The sequence below is a fragment of the Lissotriton helveticus genome, chromosome 3_1 (genome assembly GCF_964261635.1).
Source record: "Lissotriton helveticus chromosome 3_1, aLisHel1.1, whole genome shotgun sequence".
NCBI classification, from domain to species: Eukaryota; Metazoa; Chordata; class Amphibia; order Caudata; family Salamandridae; genus Lissotriton; species Lissotriton helveticus.
The window spans coordinates 62,396,207-62,410,617 of NC_136061.1; the positions used below are offsets into that span (position 1 = coordinate 62,396,207).

The 14,411-nt window shown below is 44.6% G+C and overlaps 1 pseudogene across 1 annotated transcript in view; it reads left to right on the forward strand.

Moving 5' to 3' along the window:
• Positions 1-11,772: 11,772 nt before the first annotated feature.
• LOC144822106 (sterol 26-hydroxylase, mitochondrial-like) overlaps positions 11,773-14,411 on the forward strand; it is a 138,298-nt pseudogene continuing 135,659 nt past the window's right edge. Inside the window, exon 1 of the transcript XR_013608564.1 lies at positions 11,773-12,340. The product of XR_013608564.1 is annotated as a sterol 26-hydroxylase, mitochondrial-like (transcript). The remainder of the gene's footprint in view (positions 12,341-14,411) is intronic.

The window sequence follows — 14,411 nt, forward strand, 5'->3', positions numbered from 1 at the left end:
GCGTATGCAGTGACTACTGACACTGAAGTTATTGAAACACATCGTATTGATACCCTGTCCGCTCAAGCAGCAGAGCTAGTTGCTCTGACACAAGCCTGTATACACGCCAAGAACCTGAAAGTTAATGTTTACACAGATTCACGTTACGCATTCGGAGTTGTACACGACTTCGGAGTGCTCTGGCAGGAGAGAGGTTTTATGACTTCTCATGGAACCAAGATTCAGCATGGTCTCCTTATTCAAGCTCTGTTAGATGCCATACATTTACCGACATCCATTGCTATTATGAAATGCAAAGCACATACGAAAGTTACTGACATTATTTCCCAAGGTAATGATCTAGCAGACCGCACAGCCAAGCTTACAGCACAGACTCCAGACAGTCCAGTTAACCTGACACATACTCCAGATCCGACTACATGCATGACAGTTAAGGACCCTACACAAGATGTCATAGATATCCAGTTACATGCTACTCCCGAAGAAATCAAGAAATGGTCTGAACAAGGAGGGGTCCAGACAGATCAAGGATGGTTAACGAAGGGTAGAGCCACATGGTTTCTCCCCGACTCTATGGTTCAAGTCATTATCAATACCGCACATAGTCCAGCTCATTTAGGAGAAAAAGCTATGTTAGACAGTATCCAGAACATTTGGTTCAACAAGCATTTACGAGCTGCAGCCAAGCAGAAAGTCCGTACCTGTATGATATGTTGTCAGTTTAATCCAGGTAAAAGTGTCCCGGTGGAACAAGGTGGTTTCCAGCCTCCTGACCACCCTTTTGAGGTCCTCCAGATGGATTATATTCAGATGGAGCGATGTCGAGGTTTCAAGTATGTCCTTGTAGTTGTATGTGCTTTGTCCAGGTGGACAGAAGCATATCCAGTCCCAGATTACACAGCCGCGACCACTGCCAAGCAGTTGGTTCGTGAGTTTTTCCCTAGATATGGACTCCCTAGAGTCGTATATTCTGATAACGGTCAGCCATTCTCATCTGAACTCATGAAGCACGTTTCCCTGTTGTTAGGGTACCAGTGGAAGTTCCATTGTGTACGCCATCCTGAAGCAGCCGGTCTCGTGGAGAGACATAATCAGACTCTGAAAATCCGAATTGCAAAAGTCTGTAAAGAAAAAGGTGTGGACTGGCTAGTAGCTCTGCCAGTCGCCTTGTTTTATATGCGCATGGTTGCACATTCCAGATCAGGTCTGTCCCCGTATGAGGTCGTATTCGGCCGCCCCCCTAACATGTGGGGTACTCCTAGACCCCGAAGTATTACCGATGTTTCATGTAATATGCTGACAGATTACCTAGCTTCCTTGATGTCTGCCCTCAACTCATGTCGTTCACAGGTTGCTGCCGCATTTCCAGACAATACCGAGGTGGCACCACATGAAATCGTTCCAGGTTCCCTGGTGATGGTCCGAAATTTTGACAGATCAAGTCCGCTGGAGCCCCGATGGAAGGAGCCCCGTCAGGTCCTCCTCACCACCCGTACAGCCGTGAAGTTGGAAGGCCGAAAAGGATGGCTACACCTTTCTCACGTTAAACTTTTTAAAGGATTGAAACCCGTTTCTAAAAACATTTCCCAGGATTCTAAGGACTGCCAGAATATTGCTCTCAAGGACTGTCCCGCAAAAGACATTGCTACAACCCCTCCCCTGTTAGAGAAAACTCCGCAGCAGGAGTATAAGTTAAAGCTCCGGTCTAGTAAAATAAGTCAGTCAGTTTGATTGTATAAGTCCTCCCCTAGGTGAAACGGTTAGACTGTTTCTGACATGTATAAAATAGACCCCCATAGTGAGAGAGTCAGTCTAAACTCAAACCGATGTATCGTTTTTCTGAGTTTCATATTATTTCTCAGCATCTTGATTTCCTGCACCAGCTATGCGTTCTATCTGTATTTTCCAGTTCCTCATGTAAATAAGTCTGCTAATGTTACAGTAGAGCACACGTTTAGTGATCTGCCTCCTCACGAATATTCTTACCGCCTCGCTATGCGTAACAATTCATTTATCCGTATGTTACATTACTCACACCAGACCAGCAATGCCACTAATTGTTGGGTGTGTGGTCGACTCCCCCCTTTCCAGACACCGAAGGGAGTTCTGCCACTTTTTCCTTATCCATTCTCACATAATGGTTCGTGTGGAGCATGGTCCACGTTAACGTCATCCTCAACAGATATGTCCTTTCTTAACAGTACATGTTTCCCAGACAAGCAAGGTCTCCCCCACAGAACAGGTTTAGATCTAGAAAATGAAGTATATAATTTAGGTAATTATTCGTCGAATTTCATGGTCCTGAATGTTCAGTCTGATACTACTCCAGACTTACCTGCTATTTCAGTATTACCAGTCAAAGGTGAATTATGTGTCCGTAATTATGGTTCTGTACATGTAGGACATAGTGAATGTACTACTGTTGTCAAGTATAGTGACAGTGGGAAATCTATTTTTAAAGCTTCACGCCATTCCTATTTTATTTGTGGTCAAACTGCATATGTTCGTCTGCCCCTCGATTGGGAGGGAACCTGTTACATTGCCTTCCTACTGCCACCTGTTTTCCTAGCCCCATCTGATTATCACAGAAACACACATCTAGTACACATTAGACATAGAAGGGAGTCCCCAATTGTCGATTATACTGAAACTACTCTAGAACAGTATACAGATTTCAATAAAGGTTTCTTCTTCTTCGTAGGACCTGTCCAGAATAGTAAACTGATCCGTAGGTTAACAAGAACCCTTGAAGCTGTAGTAAATGAGACTGCCTCTGCTCTAGGTAACTTAACCGAAGAACAATCTGCTATGAGATTTGTCGTTTTGCAAAATCGTCTCGTCCTTGACGTCATACTGGCCGATAGGGGCGGGGCCTGTAGAGTCATCGGATCTAGTTGCTGCATTTTCATTCCAAATAACGCGCCGTCTGTTTATTCAGCTATAACCAGACTCCATAAAATTGCCCATCTGTTACACCAAGATCCAGGCACCTGGACATGGTCCGGTTGGTTCTGGAATATAATTTCCGCCTGGGGATGGAAAATCCTGTCCTTTCTAGGTATAGCAGTAGCGATTCTATTTAGCTGCTGCCTCTGTATACAATGTGGCCCTGCGATTTGCGGCATTTGTGCTACCTCTTGTATTCCTAGTCCCAAGCCCCGTTCTAAGTCCCGTTCCAGGATAATTCGAGACGAGCAAATGATACTGTATGAAATGATAGATGGTATCATGAATATTGATGTTTCCTGATGGAAACGTAGTGACAAGGAGGGAATGTGGAAAAGTAAATTTTGCCATGTTCTGTGTCCCTACGCCTCATCCATCATATGTTATGTGTGCATGACCAATATGCATATGTTATTCCCCATGTCTGATTAATGACGCAATTACAGTTGTGTCCCCCTCTAGTATGTCAGTTTCCAGTCCTCGTGAATACTACGAATATCAGGCCTATGTAAAGTTACGTTGCCACGTTTCCCAGTGTGCACGTTATTCCATTATAAAGTCCCCGTTTCTAGGCCTCAAAAGGGCCCGGACATCAGATTCAGCTCCTGTCTCCTGAAGCCTCGCTAAGGAGCGATACAGCCCCCACCTGTATCCTCGACCTTTCACTTACTTCCTGCCTCGCAGTGCCCGGTGCAGCTTGGCTCTGCCTCTGAGTCTGCCAAAAGTATGTTATAGTTCCAGTTATCAGTTCAGTCCTCCTTCTCTGCATTCCTAAGCTACTGAACTGCATCAATAGTTTCCGTCATTGTCTAGCCTTCTCGTCTCCACGTTAGAGAAATACTGCATTTACTGGTCATTTAATATTCTTCATCACGCACCACATGTAGAATAATGCATGGTCCAGTCTTAGAATCAAGTTAGCTTTTCCCCTCATGACTTCTAGTTTATATCAACATGTTCCCTAAACATCAGATACTAGATAGGGTTTAGGTACATGTCGCTCCGACCCTCCAGACTCTAGTCTCTGCTCCTAACACAGAGTTCATAGCCCCCAGCTTCTCCTAGTAACACGTCATTGCCAGTTTGCGCGCACCACCAGGTTAGAGGTCCCGGCTCCTTAGGTAGCCCCCTCCTATGTTTCCGCCCATTCATGACATATTCTGTTACGTATGCACCACATGTCTATGTATACGCCCAGTTACACCTACTTTTACTGTTATCTTTCGCGACTGCTACGCGTCACGCCTTCTGCTCCACCCACTGCTACGCCTACTGCAATGTAATGCTATGTGTTTGCGTTATGTATATAAGTTCATGTATTGTTATTTAAAGTTAGCGCGCTCATCCCAGACCCAGCCCCAGCAGCTGCTGGGCCTCTTTTACCCTGCCGGGCCCTGGGCTTCTGTTCCTATGCAGGTCGTCCTAATCCTGTCCTTATGCTGTAATAAACCTGCAAAAGCTCCTACTACCTCGAATCTTGACTCTTATTTTATTGAGCTATCTGTTATGATATATGCCTAGTCAAAAATAGGGTATTATTTATTTATTTACCACACCTTGATAAAACCACATTGTTCTCTACCTATCAGACACAGAAGAATTTTGTCCAAACGAAGAGCTAAAATCTTAGCAAACATTTTGTAATCTAAATTAATTAATGAAATTGGTCTATAATTTTTACAAAGGGTATGATCCTTATTGTCCTTAGGAAGGAGACAAATCAGAGCTTCTTGGAAAGTACCCTCGGATTTTTGGGACGAAATAAAAAAGCTAAATAATTGGTGAAGTTTGGGAACAAGAAAGGAGGAAAAGTGAGAATAGAATTCTATAGAAAATCCATCTGGACCCGGCGCTTTACCTTTTTTAAGCACATGAATGGCATCTAAAATATATTTGGGAAGAATATCTTCATCTAAAGAAGAAAAATTAACATCAGTCGATTGTGGACGAGGAATAGAGGATAGGTATTGGTGAATATCGGAGGACACGGGAGGAGATTCTGGAGTATAAAGATTTTGATTAAAGGTAGTGAATTCATCTAAATATCTTCATCTTTATGAAGTATAGTATTAGAAGAGGAAACAATCGAATCAATTTTTGTTCGCTCTTTTTTGACTTTAAGATACTTGGCAAGAATGTTCCCAGCTTTGTTTTGTGCAGAGTAGAATTTAGCGCTAGACTTAAGAAAAAACAAGTTAGCCGAATTGGTAGTTAATTTATTAAAAGAAAGTTTAGCATTAATGAGTTGAGTAAGGGTCGACTGAGATTTGGTGGAATGATAAGAGATTTCCAATTGTTTAATCTGAGAAGTTAAAGAAGTTAAAGACTGGTGAGCAAGGCGACGTTTTTTGGCAACATAAGAAATAATAAAGTCCCTAGAAGCAGCTTTAAAAGTGTCCCAAATTAATTGAGGAGAGGATTGTGATATTTCATTTTCTGTAAAAAATTGTGGTGCAAAATCAAGGAAAGCAGAAGTAAAAGATGTATCTAAAAGGAGGGCATTATTAAATCGCCATCTTCGTGTACCCTAAACTGGAGGGAGTAAATCAAGACCTAATGAAACAGGGGCATGATCGGAAATTAGTATAGATCCAATGTCAGAATGAGTGATATGTTGTGATAGGGCCTTGGAAATAAAGAGATAATCAATTTGTGATTGAGAGGAGTGGACGGGTGAGAAATATGTATATTCTTGTAGAGTTGGATTGAAAAGTCTCCAGGAATCAACAAGAGACCTTTGAGAAATAGTGGATGTAAATTGGGTATGAACCTGAGAAGGAGAAACACGAGAGTTGGATTTCCTATCTAGAAATGGATCTATAATCATATTACAATCTACTCCAAGTATAAGATAGTCATCAGTATAAGTCATAGAGGATTGAAGGATGGAAGGCCAAAACAATTTATCAGGGACAGTAGGGGCATATAAATTGAAAACGGTTAGAGGAATTTTATTAACCAATAACGAAACCACCACCCATCTACCTTCCACATCATTATCTTGGGAAAGGAGCTGTATATTTAAACGTTTATGACATAAAATTGCAACCCCATTACGCTTCCCCGAACCTGGAGAAGCATAAACATGACCTACCCAGTTACGACGTAACTTAGTTATTTCAGCATCTTTAACATGGATTTCTTGCAATAAAGCTATATCAGCCTTCAAATGTGCTAAATGTGAAAGAACACCTTGTCTCTTGATCGGGGACACCAAACCTTTGACATTCCACGAAATTACATTAATAGACATCTAAGCATATCAGCAATATTGAATAACACAATAAGAAGCAACATTAACATGAGTAACCAGCAAAATATGCAACTAAACCGCAAGGTAGCAATGTTAACAGAAGATAAAAAAGTAAAGATCAAAAATGTGAAGAAAAGGAAAGGAAGAAAAGTAGAGTAGAAAAAGAGATGATTGAAACATGAGAGAAAGGAAAAGAGTGAAAAAGATAAAAGGAGAAGAGGGAAAATAGAGAAAGAAGAAAGCAAAAGAAGGGGAAAAGTACAGAACAAAAATAGGAGAAGTAGATTATATGAAAAACATACCACAGGGAAACCGAAAAAGTAGGGATGGTGAAGCCACATGAGGGAAATGGAACGAAAGACGGGAAAAACTCCACGACGAGACGGCAGAGAGGGAAACAACTCCAGGACGCAGGGCAGTAAATAAAAGAAACACTTTGGGACCATACACGAAACCACCTAGAAGGGAATTGAAAACGGGAGAGAAAACTTGAATAACAGGGGAAAACTTACAACAAGCCTACAAAAGAAACAAGCAAAACTACAACCTCAGTATAGGTGAAAAAGTACATAAAAAAATAAGTATCAGCAGAAGGAAAGGCAAAAATCACCAGTAAAAAGAAACACTACAGGATACAAAAGGGGAGCAAAGAAGGACAAAAATCATGCGAAGGAGGCTTCCGACTTCATGGTTGAGGAATGTCCATGGAACCCACTCTGCAGCTGTTCAAGAACCGTTGGAGGAGAGCAGGATCTTCGTAAGTGGTGGTTTTATTGTTATATGTCACTTTGAAAAGGCAGGGATGGAATAAACCATATCTCGCATTCAAACTGGGTAACACCGGCCTCATATCCAGGAATTTCTTACGTCGTTCCGCCGTAGCCTTAGCATAGTCCTGAGCAAAAAATAGTGTAGAGCCATTCCAAATGATCTTCCCCCGTTGTTTGGCAGCCTGCAACACACGAAGTAGCTCAGTATATTCAAGAAAGTACAAAATAACTCCCCTAGGTTTGGGAGAGGATGCTGAAGACGATGGACTTGGACCAAGACGGTGAGCTCACTGAATGTTCAAAACTGGAGAATCAGGAAGACCAAGAAGCGTTGGCAAAAAAGTTTGAAAAAAGGAAATCGGTGTGGGACCCTCCAAACCCTCTACTTAGCCATAAATGCGTAGGTTATTGCACCTATTTCGGTTTTCTAACTGTTCAACCTGCTGTTTAAGGTGCGCAATCTCTTTAGACATGGGTGGAACCTGATCTGCAAGACCTTGAATAAGATCAACACGGTTCTCCAACACTCCCACCTTCTGTTCAGTGACGGACCAGTTGGACTCTAGATTAAGCAGACGCAGATTAGGTTCCTCCATGTGAGGTTTAAGGGCACGTAATTCTTCAAGAATGAGGTCTGAGGAATTCAAGGTGGATGATGTAGGAGGGGGGGGACGGGGGATTCACCTTGACTCGTTTGCCTTGTACAGAGGATGAATTTGGCACAGTGAGGGGCGCTTTAGGGTTTTGCTTAGTAGTCAAGCGTGACACCGAAGGAGCAGACCCCTTAGAGTTAGTAGAGTCCATGAGGGCATCCTCTTGAGAGTCTTGCAAGGCATTAAAAGGGTTAAAGTCCTCCACAATTGCTTCCTTTGGTGGAAAAGACCCATTGTGATTAGTACGTGCCTTAGCCATCATAAACGGGAGGGAAACGACCACTGCGTATTTGATAAAGGCTAGTACACCTGAGAGAACCAACTGCTTTCAGTAAACAGAAATCCTGCAAGTTCTGTTTTTAAAAGAGCACCCATGTACATTAGCAAGTAAAAACGGCAAAATTCGGGCAAAGAGAGGAAAAAATCAGACTTATGGCCGAAAAGTAGAGGGTCCGTTTAAATATTGTGAGGGAAAAGCATCAGGGAGAGTGTGCAGGCGGGAAAACGCGGACGCGCCGAAAAACAAAAGGGCGGCCGCGACGCTGCTGTGGAGAGCGGCAACAAAATCATTAAAAAGAGTGGCAGGTCCTTACACAGCGCAGCCGTCGTGGCAGCAGGGCAGGCAGCATCCTTTCCGACGCCGGGAAATGCCAAAATCCAGGTCCGAAAGGAAGAAAGAAGTCCTGGAAGCAGCTCGGACTCCTACGTCCCGACGGAGCTCCCGTGAATCGCGGCCATCTCCAGAGGCTCCTAAGCCACGCCCCCTGCATTCTTATTCTTATCCTTGCCTGAACTCTTGCTAAATCATAATTGCATATGTCCCTTGTTCTTACCCTACCCTTTTATAATTACTGAAATCGTGAAAGTGCTTTCATTAGCTTGTTCCATTTTTCCCTACCTTATAAGTGAATAAATACTGTCTCTGAATAAATAGATGTTCCTTCTTTTTACCCACCCTTTACTGAATTTAAAGTAATAAACTCTGAATAGTAGCATGTTCCAGTCTTACCTTCCCTATAGCTACTTGGTATCTCAAAATTATCATAGTACAGATTAAAGTTCTTTTCCCTTACCCACCTTCACGGGGTACATTCAATTTGTGAAATTCTAGTATGTTCCTTATTTTTCCCGTCCTTTAGACACTATATATATCAAGTCTCATTACTGAAAATTCTTATTAGTATGTTCCCTGTTCTTACCTTCCCTTCAGAGTTCTAAATGGTTGGAGTTATATTCTACTTGCATAGCTATACTATATTCATGCTCCTGGTTATTGATAGTTTAATTGCTGTAAACCTTTTACTTTCTGACCTTGATGAAGATTAGATAAAAACTTCCTGTGTCTCTGGTTATTATATGAGTGCAACATAGTGGAGTGGTGTGGCTCACTGGTTAGAGGCGGCAGACCCGTAAGCAGAGGACGGCCCGGGACCAGGGTTCGATTCCCGACGCGGCAGGGTCGTGGACCAGGGTCAGCGGGCTCGATAATTCTCGCCTCGGTGCCTACTCCAGTCAGGGACCACACTTGGCAACTCTGGGCATTAGCTTGCCTCATCTTCACAACGGCCCCCCAGACCGCCGGGGATGCTTGGTCGCACCTTAGAGATACCCATTAGGGACCATCTCTCAGGGTGAGCCAGGACGGGTTCCCCAGCGGTCGAAGCGCGGAGATACTCCTCCGGGAGTTGATTCTAGCGCTATATAAACCCACAATTAATTAGTAAATGATAAGTGTATTTTGTGTCTGCCTTTCTTTTACAGCTAGCTCCCTGATCCATTGTGATCATAGGTACCCGTAGCAGTGGATTGGTAAGTCGGGTACATTGGAAATAAATAGGAAGGAACTGGGTTACTGGTAGTAGAGTGTAAGGTTACCCGATTAATAAATATGGTGAATTGAATTTATGGGCCCAATGCGTATATGGTAAAATTATAAGTCGGGTGACTTGCGCGCTCTATCAGTTTCCAGTGCTCAGAGCTGCCACTTAATCATCAACACCAGCGCTTTTCATGAGCGCCAGTTGTGTTTAATATTAATAATATGTATTCATTCACAGCGAGATTAAGTGATTTGCCCAGAATCACAGGATGTGGAGCCGCCGAGACTTGAGCCTGGTTCCCCAGCTCCTGAAGGTGGCAGCTCTGGCCATTATGTCACATCCTCTCCCCATTTTCTTGGTTAGTAGCTGGTTCAGTTTTAGGCACTTTGAAAGCTGCCTCTTGACGAGAGCCAGCAGTCATTTTTTTTTACATATTAAGCACTGCATACAATGAAATATATGTCAAAAATCCTAATGGAAGTTAAATTACATGCATTAAAACATATTTGCATCAATGCTATGCGGTAAAAACAGAGAGGAAGTTAGAGAACTTCTAAGATCAGACATTTTTCACGTGATTACAATAAGGACAAACCAGTCAATTCTCATATATCCTAGAGTACCAAAGCTCATAAATCTAAGTAAATAACAACAGTTGAATTCATGGTACTATCGTCGACTGTTTTGATCCCGAAATCCGACATAGGGGCCATCATCAGGACATAAGGGGTTATGCCTGATCGAAAATACCTGCTAGAAAGTCCAGGTAAAGAAGGGGAAAAAGAAAGAGTGAGGGAGCAATTTAACTTTCATTTGGATTTTTTACATAGAAATTTCATTGTATGTTAATGTTATATGGTTTATGATATTTCATGGTAAGAACCCTGTTCCTTTAAATGCTATTGGCAGATTTACAAGACCCTTGCTACAATTTTGCACCGCCGTTGCGTCACTCAAGTAACGCAGCGACGGCGTAAAAAAAGCGGCCAATTTAAACGTGATGCTTGTAGGGAGATACGTCATGTTGTAAAGCACTCCGTCAATTATACCTGCGTCGGGTATAATAAATGCAGTGGGGGCGTTCCCACGCAGGAAAGCCTCGTAAAAGTGACGCAGTGAAATCTACAAGATTTCACCGCGTCACTTCTAGGAGCCACTGCGTCAGAACCTTACGCCTGCTTGACGCAGGAGTAAGGAGTGACGAATAGGCCTTAAAATGCATTGCTGGAGTTGCGTTGTGCTTGCGACAAAACTCCAGCAATGCGTGACTTTTGCCCCAATAGATGCGTCAGAATTTCTGACGCATCTGTCAATCCTTGCGCCATGGTGCGCCGTATTGTAAGGGTATTGCAGGCTGGCACAGAAAAAGTGACAGATGTCTACAGATGGGTCACTTTCTTGTAAATCTGCCCCTAAGTATCCCGTGGCCTTGTGCAGGGCCGCCTTTTTGCTTGTGCGAGCTGGGCCCAGGCCGCCTACAGTTGAGGGGCTAACAGGTAGTTGACCTCCTGAGCTGCCTGGAATAAATCGTTTTTTCCCCAGACCTCCAGTCCCCCTTCCTTCTCCCTCATCCAGGCCATGATCCGCGAGCACAAACGCCTCGCACCCCACCTCCGCACTCGGATCACCATTGGGAGGGGGCCGGTTAGGACGGGCAGCAAATTCAGTTTCACCCCCGGGATGCTGTCTGGGGAAAGACCGTCCCTGGCACAGAGACAGAACCCTCTTCAATCAGCCTAGCTAGTAAAACAAGAGCAGTTGCATTCTGGGGCATGTAGTTTCGCGTTTACCTACGGCTGAAAACACCAGCATGGGCAGTGTTGGTTGCTAAAATGCTAGGGCTGGCTTCGTGCTATCAGGATTGGCGGTCTGTCCCCTCCCCTCTGTGCAGCACTCTCTCCCCCTGTCTCAACTCTTCCCTTCTCCTCCTTTCTCCATTCTTGTATTTCTCCCCGGTCCGCCTCCCCTCCCCCTGAGTGTAAATCTTCTCCTCTCGTCGTGGATCAGCTTAGGGGTTGAAGTCACACCATACTTTTCTTCATCAAACGAATGCATTCTGGGATTGGTAGTCTGTTTCAGCTCGCTCTGCTAGCACACCCGAAAACGGAAATGGGAGGACCGGAACTTGCCGTCTGTGTTGACATGGAGTCACGTGGCGCCCCGCGCCTCCTCCTTCCCTACCTGTCCCGAGACTGCGGGTGCCTGAGGCCCGGGCCGGGCTCCCTTCCCTTCTGCAGACCGGGGTGTTCCAGAGCTCCGTGGGCTCCATGTCTGGCGGTGCCCTGGACTCTGCCCTCTCTCCCTCCATCTGAAGTGTCTTAGAAGGGGGCGGGTCCCTCCTGGCACGCGCCTGCCATGGGCAGAGGGCTGCCTGGCATGGCACCAGCAGGGAGCACAGCCTGTCACGAGGCCGCCTGGCAGGGAAGTCTGTTCCTCTGCACTGAGCCGTGCAGCCCCAGGGCCACTCCTCGCCCATTGATCAGCTGGTCACCCACACTCACCCTGTGCATGTGTGGAGGCTGCTGGCTGCATAGGAAGGGCACACGGTGACCGCTGTGGGTGCCCTGGGGTGACTGACACACCCTGAATGCATCCCCCTGCCCCCATCATTCGTTTGCACCATTGAGGCTAGTTTGTAAAAGAAGGCGCTAAGTGGCCCCGTGCTGCCTCCGAGCACCCCGTGCAGCGGTGCTCCCCCCAGCCTTACCCATGCTCAGGGCCCTAGAGAGAGGGGCCCGTCCGCCCTGGGCCCCCCAGCTGAGGGCCAAGACAACCTCGGCCTCCGAGGGTGCCCAGAAGAGGCTGAAGACCTACGAGGAGCTTCCAGGGCCCAGTCGGCTGCAGGCGTGTTACTGGCTCTACGTCAAGGGGTACATCCGTCGCCTCCACGAGCTGCAGGTAGGGGTCGCTGCGCAGTGTTGTCCTCTCCTGCAGAAGTACATGTTTTGAATTGAAAGTTTGTCTATTTAGAAACATTGGCTCTATGTGATGGCTAGTGTTGCTCTGTAAAACGAATTACTTCTAGGCAGGGCACACATCCTATAAAAAGAAGTGGGGGGCCTGACCAACTTCGGCAGTATTCAAGTGACATCATGAGGTGTGACATCACAGCGCATGACGTCACGACGCATGACTTTCCATCAGATACTAAGACCTCACACACACGTTTATCAGCTGGAGGTGAACCCTCCCCATTCCCTTGCCTGCACGTTGCTGCTGGGAATGGACAATGTGCTGGACCTGCTTAACGTGACCCGGTGTCTTAAAATTAAACTGGGACAAGTTCAACATATTTCTGTGGGGCTCAACATCTTGGCAGGATGGAAGGCGTTCACCCTGTGAAAATAGTGGGTGGACGCAGTGTACCCCGACTCGTGCCCTGCTTCTAGACACTTGAGAGCAGCAGGTGTGGGGCCCGAAGAATTCAGGTAAGGTAAGCATTATTTCTACCTAATGTCAGTCCTTTAAGTGGGACAGGGCCAGGCAGGGGCTAGGTCGCGTCATAGAAAACCATAATCAACAAAACCATTGGTTCTCAACTTTATGACCTATTAGCAGGGCCGGCATTCACGCTGGTGGTACCCGGTGCGACAATGTTTGTTGGCAGCCCCATCCGCATCCATGGTGGAGGTGGTGACCACCTCTACCACGGATTCCCTCAACACCACATTTAAGGTGACCAACTGGCATAGGTGCAAATTCAGGACAAAAGGTCGAAATTCAGGACAAAAATTCAGGACAAAAGGTAAAAATTTAGGACAAAAAATCAAAATTCGCGACAAACCTTCGGAACAAAAGGTAAGTTTTACAGACACATCAGAGGTGGTCACGCAATAGTATATACGTGAGTAAATAGACAACCACCTAAGTACAAGTCAAAATAAGTTTATACTAGGTTGAGACAATCTTGGACTTCAGTTTTTAAGTATTACAATGAGTGGGTCAAATAAGCAGTAACCTGTATGTCATAACATGGCCTATTAGTCATCACAATTACATGATCCAAATGGTCATAACATTAAACATTCCAATCACAGAGTTCATTTCAAAGCAGGGTAAATCAAGTCAAAGTCCTTCTGTATGGGTGGTTCCATTTATTCATAAATCTCAGAAGCTGCAGCCAAGTAACAGAAGAAACAGCCAACACGTGTTTCGTCAGTACATAGTATGTACTAATGACTTTCTCAAGGCTAAATGGATGTGTAGTCCACGGAGAAGAAAAAGTATATACGATGTGAGCAGTGGAATACGCAAAGATAAGTGAAGCGTTCCAAACCCTAAATTATTCTCGATTGCTGCGAGCGCCGAAATACAACCGCCGATTAACTGGGCGTATTTTATGGTGGACCTTTTGGCATCATCGACAGATCTAATTAAATATTTCTGACACATTGTGCTCCACCCAAACTTCATCTGTGGCAAGTTGGAATTGTTCGGACAACCATCAATTATTGATTGGTCTGTGTGTTTTTATACAGATTTGTAACTCTCAAGCAAATTTTGAGTCCTGAAGATGACCGGGTAATAATACAGCGGTCGAAACGCCGTCAACGCTTTTGTGGCCAAAATTATTCAAGGACACATTATTTATGTCTGTGTTGTTCCTTTAAATATGTAATGTTTCCGTTAGCCACTTGTTTGGTTTGTGATATGTTTGTTTTCTTGTATACCAGCACTTTGTCTTGAGCGTAACTGTTTTCCCCTTTTTAAATTCTTGCTAGATGTAATAAATAATAACTTTTTGATATTGAAAAAAATGTTTTTGAGTTTATGAATTGATAGGCTTCTTCACTTGTTTCTTTTTGTTTATTCACCATTGTTTCCATTTTTAAATTGGATGTGTGGAGTTGCATAGTTTGTGACCTTTCTCCTGAACCTCCTGTTAGGTGCATCAACTGTTTGTCCCTGGTTCAGGGTTGTTGGACAGCCCCTGTGGTTTCCAATGATAAAATAAAAAAGCAGCAACCAT